Here is an 11,740-nt window from a genome sequence, read left to right as displayed (position 1 = left end):
AGCGAAAGCACTCGCAACCATCACTGCGACGAAGTTACGCGAGTTCGTCTACACTTCCATCATTTGTCGTTTTGGCATACCGCACAAACTCATTTCAGATAATGGAAAACAGTTTGACTGTAAAGAAATGCGACAGCTGTGCGATGATTTAGGGATTAAAAAAGCCTTTTCTGCAGTCGCTTACCCGCAGAGTAATGGACAGACTGAAGCAGTCAATAAAATAATTAAGCACACCATAAAGGGAAAGTTAGAAGATCGCAAAGGGGCATGGCCAGATGAATTATCGCAAGTCCTATGGTCTTACAATACAACCCCACGATCTACAACTGGCGAAACACCCTTCTCGCTTTCTTACGGGTGCGAGGCCATGTTGCCGGTAGAAGTTGGAGCCGGTTCCTTACGCAGAGATGCTTTCGATATCTCGCAGAATAACGAGAATCAGTTGTTTTGCCTTGATCTTTTGGAAGAAAAGCGTGATAAAGCGCAACTGCAAAACGCGGCTTATCAGCAACGAACAGCAAGGTACTTTAACTCGAAAGTAAAGATAAAAACTCTGCGAGTAGGAGACTTGGTCCTTAGAAGGGTAATGCCAAACACCAAAGTCCCATCTCATGGAGTCTTTGGGGACAATTGGGAAGGACCATACATAATCGCAGATCAAATTGGTGATGCCACTTATCGACTCGCAACACTCGATGGAACCGCGATTCCACGAGCATGGAATAGCGAGAGCTTGAAATTTTATTATCAGTAATATTCGCGTTATTCGATTATGTTAATTCGAGCACTTATACTTAGATATTTTTCGTTCAAAAATTCTAAGTATAGGGGCATGTGTACCCGCATGTATTACTGATTGCATGAATAAAACTACTTACTAAGTTTTCCGAGTAATTTAAATTTACTTTACCAACTTCAAAGTTTCTCCTACTTTATTACACCAAGTTGTAATTTAAGTCGCATATATATATAGATAATTGCGATTACACCAAGCTGTAATCAAAGTTAAAAATATATAAAAATCGCAAGTACCCGCGTACTGCGTAAATATTAAAGTGTAAAGCTATCCCCGCGAGGATAGAAATTTGTCCAAAAAGTAAGATAAATTTGTTCAAGTACATAAGTGCGAGTACCCATGTACCGCATATATATAAAAAAAAAGTGAGAGTGAAATTAAACAACAACATAAGATAGAAAATAATCAAGCGTCTGGAGCAACGGGAGTAGTCTCGTCAGGAGCAGCCTCATCCGCGATCTTGCTGACGACCTCATTCTCGACCTCTTCAGCCTGTACGCCCTCGATTTCGTCCGGAAGGTTGCCTCCCCCACCTTGAGTCTGGGTAGGAGACATGGCGCGAAAGGCTTCAGCCATTTCAGCAGCTTCAGCTCCAAGCAGCGAGAAGTCGAAGTCAGGGACTTTGGAAAGAGTGGTATAAATGTAATCAGACACAGCCTGATCGTACTGTTTCTTCCCATTCTCTTTCTCAGCCTCCAAGTCGCGAGCCATCTCGACGACCGTTGTCTGTGACTTCTTGAGCTCGAGCTCCACCTGTTCTTTTGCCCTGCCGAGTTCCTCGAGCTCCTTCTCCTTGGCCTTGTTAAGCTCCTCCATCCTCGCCACATCCTGCTTCAGCTTCTTTATGTTTTCTTGAAAATGGGCGTTCTGCCTCTTCAGCGAATCAGTTTCCTTTGAAGGAGTAGCTGCGGCTTTCATGAACAAAGCCATAGATTGCACGGCCAGTTCAGTAGATCGAGTAGCAAGATCCTCGTAAGGAATCTCAGTCAGTAATTTTTCCTGCATGGCCAGGAAGTCGCGAGCACGGACTGGAGAGTCGATAACGACTTTCTTCCCCTTATCCTGAGTAGTCTTGGCCAACTTCTTGGAGGAGTCTGCAACAAGCGAAGTCATCACATCGCTCTTCCTCTTCTGGGCAAAGACCGGCGAAGTCGCCGGTGTTCCGCCCTTTTGCTTGATCTTCAGGACAGGGGCAGACTTCAAAAAAGTCATGTCTGCAAGCATAAAGAACAGATAAGTAAAAATCACAATCCTACCCGTCAACTTATAGCAAAAGGACGAGTTACCTGAAGTTTGCCGAGGAGTTTGCTTAGAAAGACGTTTATCTATCCGCTCTTGTTGTTTCTCAGATGGTTCTTTATATACTGGCTCCCATTGAAGACTCGCGTTCTCGGGGATCAGCTGGTGTTCTCGCAATTTCGCAGTCGTGCACAGTAATCGCCAGTCGCGATCTTGTACCAGAAGGCTCCCGAGAATTTCAGCTACCCCCTTCTTAGTCGCGTCAAGAGTTGGTCGAGCTGGTCTATCTGCGATGACAACAAAAAGCGAGTTAGCAAAAGATCTCGAAAAACAAAGTAACTAATTTTATCTAAGTTAGCAAATACGCGACATACTGGGTCTGCGATTAAAGTCGGTCCTGATCCCAGGAACCTTAAAAACATAAAACCATTTCGACTTCCAGTCGCCCATGTTCGAGACCATCCCCTCAACACCGTTTATTTCAGAAGTCGCCCATTTACTAAAGCAATAGAAGCCGTTATGAAGACCAACGCTCTTTATGTCATAGAAGTAACTAAACTCCTCTACTGACGGAGCCCTATGAGCGTACTCCATGTACATCGCATAGAAAGCTAGAACAGTGCGATAACTGTTGGGTGTTAGCTGAAAGGGCGATACGTCATAACGCCTGAGAATGGCTGCGACGAAAGGATGAAACGGGACCGATACACCACATCGAAGAATGGGTATTGAGATGACCACGTCCTCTGTAGGGATGATCGCAGGGTTGGTGAACGGAAGATGCGCTCTCTGAGATGGTTTGGGACGTTGGAACGCAAGTCGCAACAAATTCAACCTCACGAAGGTGGTGAAGTCAGATTTGGCGACCCTCGAGACTAGGTCTTCGCATGAGAAAGGTTCGTTCAATTGGGAGTCGTCGACCGAATCCGTCCCGCTCCCTTCCGCTTCCTCTTCTTCCCCACCTGATTCACGGACCGGAGTAGTCCATTCCTCCTCCACCTCCTCGACCTCGATGTCGGGAGCATGTCTCGTATGAATGAGGTAGTCGCGTGCTGACACTGTGGATTCGCTATCTCGGACATCGATTGTCCCAGGTTCGGCGAGCTCCTGCACCATCCTCTCGATGTCTACAGAAGACATCGGACCTAACTCTATCTCCGCAGCCTCCATTTCGGAGATGTCCGTAGGGAGAAAACTGTCTCTCTCTTGGTCCGACTCCCCGTCAAAGGCGCGACCTCCTGAGCCGAGATGCTGGCTATCCGATAGATCGCTCATCTGAAAGATAGAAGATCTTTTCAGCGTGATGGATGTGTGAAAAAATAAAGGTAAGTGATCTCACCCGCAGTAGATTATAAAAGTCGCATTCGACAAGAAAGTCAGGCTCTGTGCGAAAAGAAATGTAACTATCTTTGGGCGAGTAATTCACGCATCCTCAGTTGTGCGGTATACCTCCAGAAACGGCTGGGCGTATCCCAGTGACTCAAGAGGTATGCATTTTCGAGCATAACCCTAAAGTTACTGGGAGACTCCCACCGTTTCGAGACTACCTATCAACCGAAGAGTACGGTCATTCGAGTATTAACGCACGTCAACAAATGGCTGGGTGTATCTCAGTATCTCAAGGGACATATAATCGCATATATAGCCATTAGAATACTGTGACACACCCACCATTTGGAATGGCACTTAATACTCTCACCATTCAGCCCGCGACATGTAAAGATCCTAAAAGATCTAGCTAATAGTTAAGCGGGAATAAGTCTTGGAAACATGCGATTATTCAAATTGTTCATCCGAACACCCGCGAACATTCAAATTGTTCATCCGAATATCCGCGAGCATTCGTGACGTGAATCAGTGCCTATGAATTGTATGCGGTTATGTCAATTTACAGGCCCTATACTATGAATATTACCCAGTTTCATTGACCCAAAACACTTAAATACCCACTAGCATACACTCCTAAAAAGTTTTCAAAAACACCCAAACCCAGAGAGTAAAACGCAATTTCTCTAGAAACAAAAACGAAAAATGCAGAAAACTAACCTTTAGTTCTGATTCCTGCAAACTACTCTCGACCACGTCTGAGATTGGAAACGTTGTGAAAACTGGCAGAAATCTGGAGATGAACTTTTTTCTGAAGTGTATGAACTAAGAGGGAAGTTAAGAGAAAAGAGGGAAAATGGGGAAATTTGATTCGTATCAAAGCGTTTAAATACCCATATCCCTTATTAATTGGGATCGTGACACGTGGCAGTCAGAATGCCTAAGGTCGCCCAATCTAACGGCCAATTATGGCCACGCCTACACGAAAACCGAAGGGTTTTGTGACGTGGCATCCTAGAGATAATGAAAATTAATTATTACAGCCGTCATTTTTCGAAACCCTAGATGGGACAACCAAAAGGTCACCTCCTCGTGACAACCTTTCACCTGTCTCTCGAGCAATAGTTTCCCTCAGTGACCGCTCTAGTCACGTCGCGAAACTAGGGGCATGTGTTATAGTGAGATTTCTCTCACCTAGAAACTCGAGACCAGACTCCTCTTTAAAGGACACGTGTATTCAGATTTCCAATGAAGGCTGAATGTCCGTGAGAGATTTCTCGAAGTTTAGACCTCGCGCAGGCCAAAAATAGCGAGATGCTGTAGGTGCGACTTAAGTCACACCGCATAACCATAATTCTCATCATGCAGGGTAGATCCAATTCGCATATGTCAAAGCATGTGCGAGTGTCCCCCTCTATACCTCCGCGACGAGTATAGAGACCAATGCCCTATGATGCAGTTTCGGTCCCAGCGACCCAATAGCCCTAACAGACCAATGTAAGTTCGCATGTCCAGATGTTACCAGCTTCAACATGCGACGTCTACAAAGGGCGATTACCTAAGGACGCAGACGTTCCAAACGTATGTGCGACCCTACGAGCTCAACAGACGGAACATGAACGGTCAACTCGCAGATGCGAAAGACGCATACGTTGATGAATTTAGTAACTGTCGTACATTTATTAATGTTAACGTTGTTTGAGTTTAGTCATTACAATTCAATGTGTAAATAATGGATTAACAATAAATGTGATCCTCATGTAACCGATTGGACACCTACTTTGTATATAAAGGGGTGATCCACCATGAAAATGGACCTACGAATCCTTTGCTACAGTGGACTAAGCAGAACAAAATCTGACTGAACCACTATAATTCACCGTCTTGTTTATTTTTTCCAGCCTTGTTGTCTGTTCTTGCACTCCCAATCGAGTACTCGCCATTCTAGGTTGAATACTCGCATTTGTCATCTCTCAAATAATTCTCTTTTTTACCAGTTAAATTATACTTTTTGGTGTTGCGAAATTTGCTCGACAACAAATATCCCTGACTAAAATTTGAAATCCAAATTGTCTTTAAACTAAGACAATTAATTCAAAAAAAAAAATTGAAGAGCTTCATCTTTATCTGGACGATTTCACCCTTTAGTCCAGCTTTCTGATCCAACTCAATTGAGTTCAAGTAGCTTGGCCTATAAGAAGAAGAAAACAAATAAACAAAGTTTAGTCCAGAATCATAAATCCAAATGGATAATAATTCACTAAAACTCTTAAAGTTTATAAATGGAAATACCTTGTTTCTTTGTAAGAAGTTTAGGACACTGGGGTTTCCAATGACCTTTCTCGTTGCAGTAGAAACACTTTCCTTTAAGTGTAGCATCACCGGAAGGAGCAGCCTTTTTATTGGCTTTTGTTCGCTTCTTAGTGTTGTGCCACTTCCTCTTCGATTTGGGCTTTGAAGCAGAGGCAACATTTGCTTCAGGTTTTATCGTCCCATTACCATTCCCAGGATTGTGAGGTTTACTCCCTTTCTTCTTGGGTCCCCCAATCAAATTTTCATAAGTTTGAAGGTCATTGACTAATTCATGAAAGTCAATTTCCTTCTTACTCATGACATAATTTGATGTATATGGTAGAAATGCTGGAGTCAGGCTATTCAAGATAAGACTAACTTGAGTAGCACTGTCCATTTCAGCACCATGATCCTGGGCTTCTTGGAAATAACTGGACATGAGGAGAACATGGTCACGCACGTTTTGATGAGGTTCCATCCGTGCATTAATGTACTTCTTAGTCGCGTCAAAGCGTGACTGAAGTGATGCCTTACTGAATAGCTCATTTAACTTCGTCATAACTTCAGCAGCCTTCTCACTTTTAGAAAACCGAGTTTTGAGGGTGTCAACCATGCTAGAAAGCATAAAGTATAGAGCTTTGTCATTTGCTTTCTGCCAACGCTCATACTTTTCTTTCACAGCTTTGGATGCATTATCCCCAGACACTTCAGGTGACGGCTCAGTTAAAACAAACAAGGCACTTTCTCCTATGAGAGCAATATTAATGTTCTCATTCCATTTATTAAAGTTAGATCCATTCAGCTTGTTTTCAGTCAACAGTGATAACATGGGATTCATTTTGATAATACAGGATACTACAAAATAATAGAAATCAACAAATAGAAATTAAATAATGGTTTAATCACAAAATCAATTCAGAAATTATAAGCACATAGCAAGTAGGAATGATATGAGAAAATACTTAAAAATTCAATCCTAAATAATTTCCAAGGTTTTCAACAAACTGATATCAGTGTCCCGTTTAGGCGAGAGTCAAAGCTACCATCCATTGAATAGAGTTGTCAGCTCATCTAAAATGTTAAACATTCTACCAACCTTTTATTCGATCAAGATTGGAATCCAGCGTTGTCCCGTTTAGGCGAGAGTCAAGGCTATTCTATCTCATGAGCTTCTACCATTGTTTCACAATTTGCAAGTCAAATATGGTCGCCACCATTAGGGTGATCAATACCATATAAAACACTTACAAACCACTTATCATGCGAGATTAAACGGTGCGAAATTGCTAATGAACGTTCCTCCATTAGGGAGGATTACTCACTAAAACAAACGCGGTGTAAAACCCACAATGGAGATCGAATATCTTAATAATAATAAAGCTCATTATTTAAAATGTATTTTCTTTATTATTCTAATAAATAAATCTCATTAAACTCTAAATTAAGAATTAAAATTCAAAAATAAGAATTTAATATAATATTTATAAAATTATACTTAGATGGTGATTGAAATAAAATTAATTATTTCCATCTTAGTAATAATCTTAAATATAAATATTAAGGAAATTAATTTAAGTTGAATTAAATTAAATAATTAGCAACTTAAAATTTTCCTTTGAGATTATATTTATTGAGTTCGAAAATTTAAAGTATATAAAAATACAATTTTCTAAAATAATAAAAATTGAGAAGAAATACTTCAAGCAAAAATATCACCTATCTAGATTTTCTTTTGACTAGTTAATTCAATTTCTAATAATATATATATTTTTAAATTCATTTATTTTAAATTAATCAATTAAATGAAAAAATCATTGACTTGAGTTGGTCCAAGAATTAATTAAAATAAATAATTAATTTACAACTCAATCTATTTTTCAAGATAAAAAATTCGAAAATATTGCATAATTAAAATGCAAATTTCGAAATTGATTAATAAAATAAAGAAAAATATATATTTTGAAAATTATTTAATATTAAGTTGAAAAATTAAATTTCAACCTAAAAATAATTTTCTATTTAATTAAGTGTCATGAAAAATCAATAAATATTTAAGTATCATGATGAAAATCAACTTAGATATTTAGATTTTTCAAGTTAATTAAATGTATTAAATTCAAGAAATAATGATTAAGTGTAGGGAAGGCTTAATTATTAATTTCTATTTAATAATAGGAAAAATATACTTAATAAAATTGTACCAAAATTAATTATTTAAATAATTAATTTCACAAAGTATAATATTTTCCTATTTAAATATTAGAAATAATAAGTAGTCTAGAAATTACTATCTAGAAAATATCTTATTTGACTAAGTATCTTTTCAAAAATTTGAAAAATATCTAATTTAAGTTAGATAGAAAAAATCTAAAACTTAAATAATTTCAAATTTAGATTTAATTAAATATCAAAAATTAAGTTGTAACCACTTAATTTGAAGATATCTTTTAAGGTTAATATTTGAAAAGATATTAACCAAAAAATGTCTAAAATATTCCATTTTAAGTTAATATTTGAAAAGATATTAAGTTAAAAAATATCTTAAGAATCTTTAATAACTAATACCTAGGATTCCTCAACTTGATTTAAAATTTAAATGAAATATTCAAATTTAAGTTAGATAAGAAAAATCAGTTGATACAACTAATTTATAAGTTAAATAGGAATATTTAATTAAATAAGCTCCAGAAAGAATCTTAGTTAGTTAAAATTCTTTATTTAATTAAATACAAGAAAAATACAAATAGTTTGTCTAGAATTAATATCTAAACTAAAAGTGTTTTTCTTAAAATTAACTTTAAAATATTAAAATGAAAATAAATTTTCATATATTTTAAAAGTTAATTATGTTGCTAATTCAATTTTATTAGGTCAAACTAATATAATTAACCTAGTACAGTTATTCAAATCAGGCAAATGGGCATTCACAATTGGGGTAGTTCATGTGAGGGAGTGCTGGGTTCAGTATGTCGTACCCACTTCTATGGCTCTCAACTCTCACACAAGGCCCAAAAGAGAGGAATTTAACCTTAAAATAAATAACTGTTATTAATTGAATAGGTCCAATAACTAAATGGACCTAAATAAAATCTATCATGGTGTGACATTTTATTTAGCAACAACCTATATGCATCTATATAATAAAATAAACACATAGGCTCACACAGGCACACTTTGGATGGATCCTATCATGTTGCTAGGTCATACACAGATGAAAGAAGATTGTAAAATTTACCTGTTACAAATTATTAACTTGACCAAGGGAGCCATCAGATCATTAGATCTGGCAAAAAGTAACCATGGCTATTTGCAATCAAATAATAATAGGTTTTTAAAACTTACACACAAGCTAAAACCACATACTCCTGCAACAAGGTTAGCTGGATAGTTGGAGGTAGGATTTATTTAATTTTAAATAAATAATTTCGAAAAATAAATAATTAAATAAAAAATATTTTAATTAATTTCGAAAAAATAAAATTTTAAAAAAAATATTTAATTAGTTTCGAAAATAAAATAAAAAATAAATTTAAATTTCGAAATTACTTAAAAAATAAATATTTAAAATTAAACCTACTATTTTGAAAAATTAGGTTTCAACCAACCTAAATATCATTTCAAAATTTGCTAACTACTTTTAAAAAATTAAATGTTATTTTAAAAATAAAAATTAAATAAAAATTAGAAAAGATAAATGAAATATCTTTTCAGATTTTAAATTTAATTTAAATAAATAAAATAACAAAATTTAAAAGTTAGCAAAATATCTTACATCTATTTAAAATTACATGATTATAAATATCTTATTTTAAATTTAAATAAGGTCAAAATATCTAAAAAAGATTTGATTTTAAAAAAAAAATATTTATAAAATCTGACCTTAAATTTAAAAATAAGATAAGATATAATAAAATTTAAAAATAAGATAGATTTTTAAGCAAGAAGATAGATACTAATTCTATTCAAATTCAAATTACACTAATATCTTGAATTAAAATTAAAAAATATTAAATTAATTCAAAATGATAATTAGAATTGAATTAGGAATAGTAATAGTATATATACAAAATTATACAAAAAATCGGAAGTTAATTCCATGAAAAAGTATGAAAAATCGAAGAAAAACGAAAAAATTGTGAACTGACAGATTTGCGATCGCAGGAAAATTTCAGCACAGCCCCGATTTTTTCAAATCTTCAAAAATTCATAACTAATTCAAATAAAATCGAAATTGAGTTCTGTAAAAGGCTAACTTGCTTAACTTTTTCCATACTATCCATCCAGAGACAGAATCGCAATTATTTTTTACGAAAATTTACAAACATCAATCAATCATCAAATAACACTCAATACAACATGATACCATCCAAAAACAAACAAACAATCATTTTAAAGTCCAAATTTCATGTAAGTAAATCAATTACCATGGCTCTGAGGCCAGTTGTTGGAAATTATTTTACCAGGATCTTAGATCTACTCACAAGTATGTTGTTTAAACACCCTAAATATGAACTTTCTAAAACGATAAATTAAACACATATAAAGTTAAGAAAACCTTACATTGATGCAGCGGAATTAATGTCTCCTTCCACTCAGATCTCTAACCCTTGATTCCTTTCTGTAGCAGAGTATAATCAAGATCTGAGCCCGAATGTCCTTCTTCTTCAAGTTTTGATCCTTCACAGTCTTCCAATCTATGATTGAGTTACTGCTTGCTGTGTGTGGGCACTTACTCTTTCACTAGGGTCACGAAAAAGATGAAGGGAAAAGAGAGAGGGATTTCGGCCAGGTATAGAAAGTGGGGAAGGCTCAGTTTTTCTGAAGAGAGAAATTTCTGTCAGAAAGATGATCTGAAAACTTGTGTTTTGACTGAGCCATCACTTTCTATTTATAGGAAACTACTAGGTCTAGGTTTAGAATTATTTGGCATTAAAATAATGAAAATATTAATTTGAAAAATCAACTTAAGTGGCCGGCCATGGTGTAGTATTGGGCCTCACTTAATTTTGCAATTTTACCAAATTTTATCTCTATTTTCTCAAAACGCCAATTTTCCAATTCTAACCTTTTAAATGCCAAAAATAATTATTTAATAACTAAAATAGATTATTAAATAATATTTTCATTTAATTTAATTATTAATTAGACATATAAAGTCCATTAATAAATAAATAAACCTAGAAACTCTTTTCTTTACAATTTCACCCCTGCTTAGTGAAAATTCATAAAATTAGACATAGTCTAACTTTAGAATTATAATTGATCAATCACGAATCAATTAATGAGTCTTACAAGCAGAATGTTCTCAACTAGAATGGGGACCATGGATCTATATGCTGAGCTTCCAGTAAGTGAACAAAATTTACCAAGTAAATTCCTACTTATTAATTCTTCGTTGAATCCACTCTTAGAACTTAGAATTGCACTCTCAAACTTATATAGAGCATATTGTATGTTCCACGATATCAATATACTATCTCATTTAACCATTGTTATAATCTTATTGTGATTTAAAGATCCTCTATATAGATGATCTACATCGAGATGGGATTTCTTTACCGTTCTCACCCCTCAATGTATTTTGCCCCTTAAAACACTTAGCTACCTGTAAATGGTGTTTAGTGATCTAATAATTAGTCAGTTAAACAAGAGCTCATCCATTTACTTTTATTTGCTAAGCTCGAAGGGAATCATCACTTGACTTCTATACACCAGTAGAAGCTATAGATTCCATATTTATGTTCAGCACTCCCACTCAATCATACTATCATGTTCCCAAAATATACGTATCACCCTGACCCAAAAGTAGGCTTAACTAATAAATCTAAGAACATGAATAGCACTCCTGAGTTGAGCCTAAGCATATCAGGATTTAGATTCTTTTAATCTTAAGATCAACTACTGATATTGACTTGGAAAGATATGTATAACGGTAAGTTTGTAATATCTTAACTTAGTTGCAATATCGGTCCAGTCCAATGTATACTCCATACATTCGAAACTAGTATACTTTACTAATGTCCTGGAAAGAACATAACACTTACTCCAAGTGTAAGTACACATCATCGCTGATTATCACATTAGTGT

Source organism: Cannabis sativa, chromosome 5, assembly GCF_029168945.1.
Source record: "Cannabis sativa cultivar Pink pepper isolate KNU-18-1 chromosome 5, ASM2916894v1, whole genome shotgun sequence".
Classification (NCBI taxonomy): domain Eukaryota; kingdom Viridiplantae; phylum Streptophyta; class Magnoliopsida; order Rosales; family Cannabaceae; genus Cannabis; species Cannabis sativa.
This window is presented reverse-complemented; position numbering follows the sequence as displayed.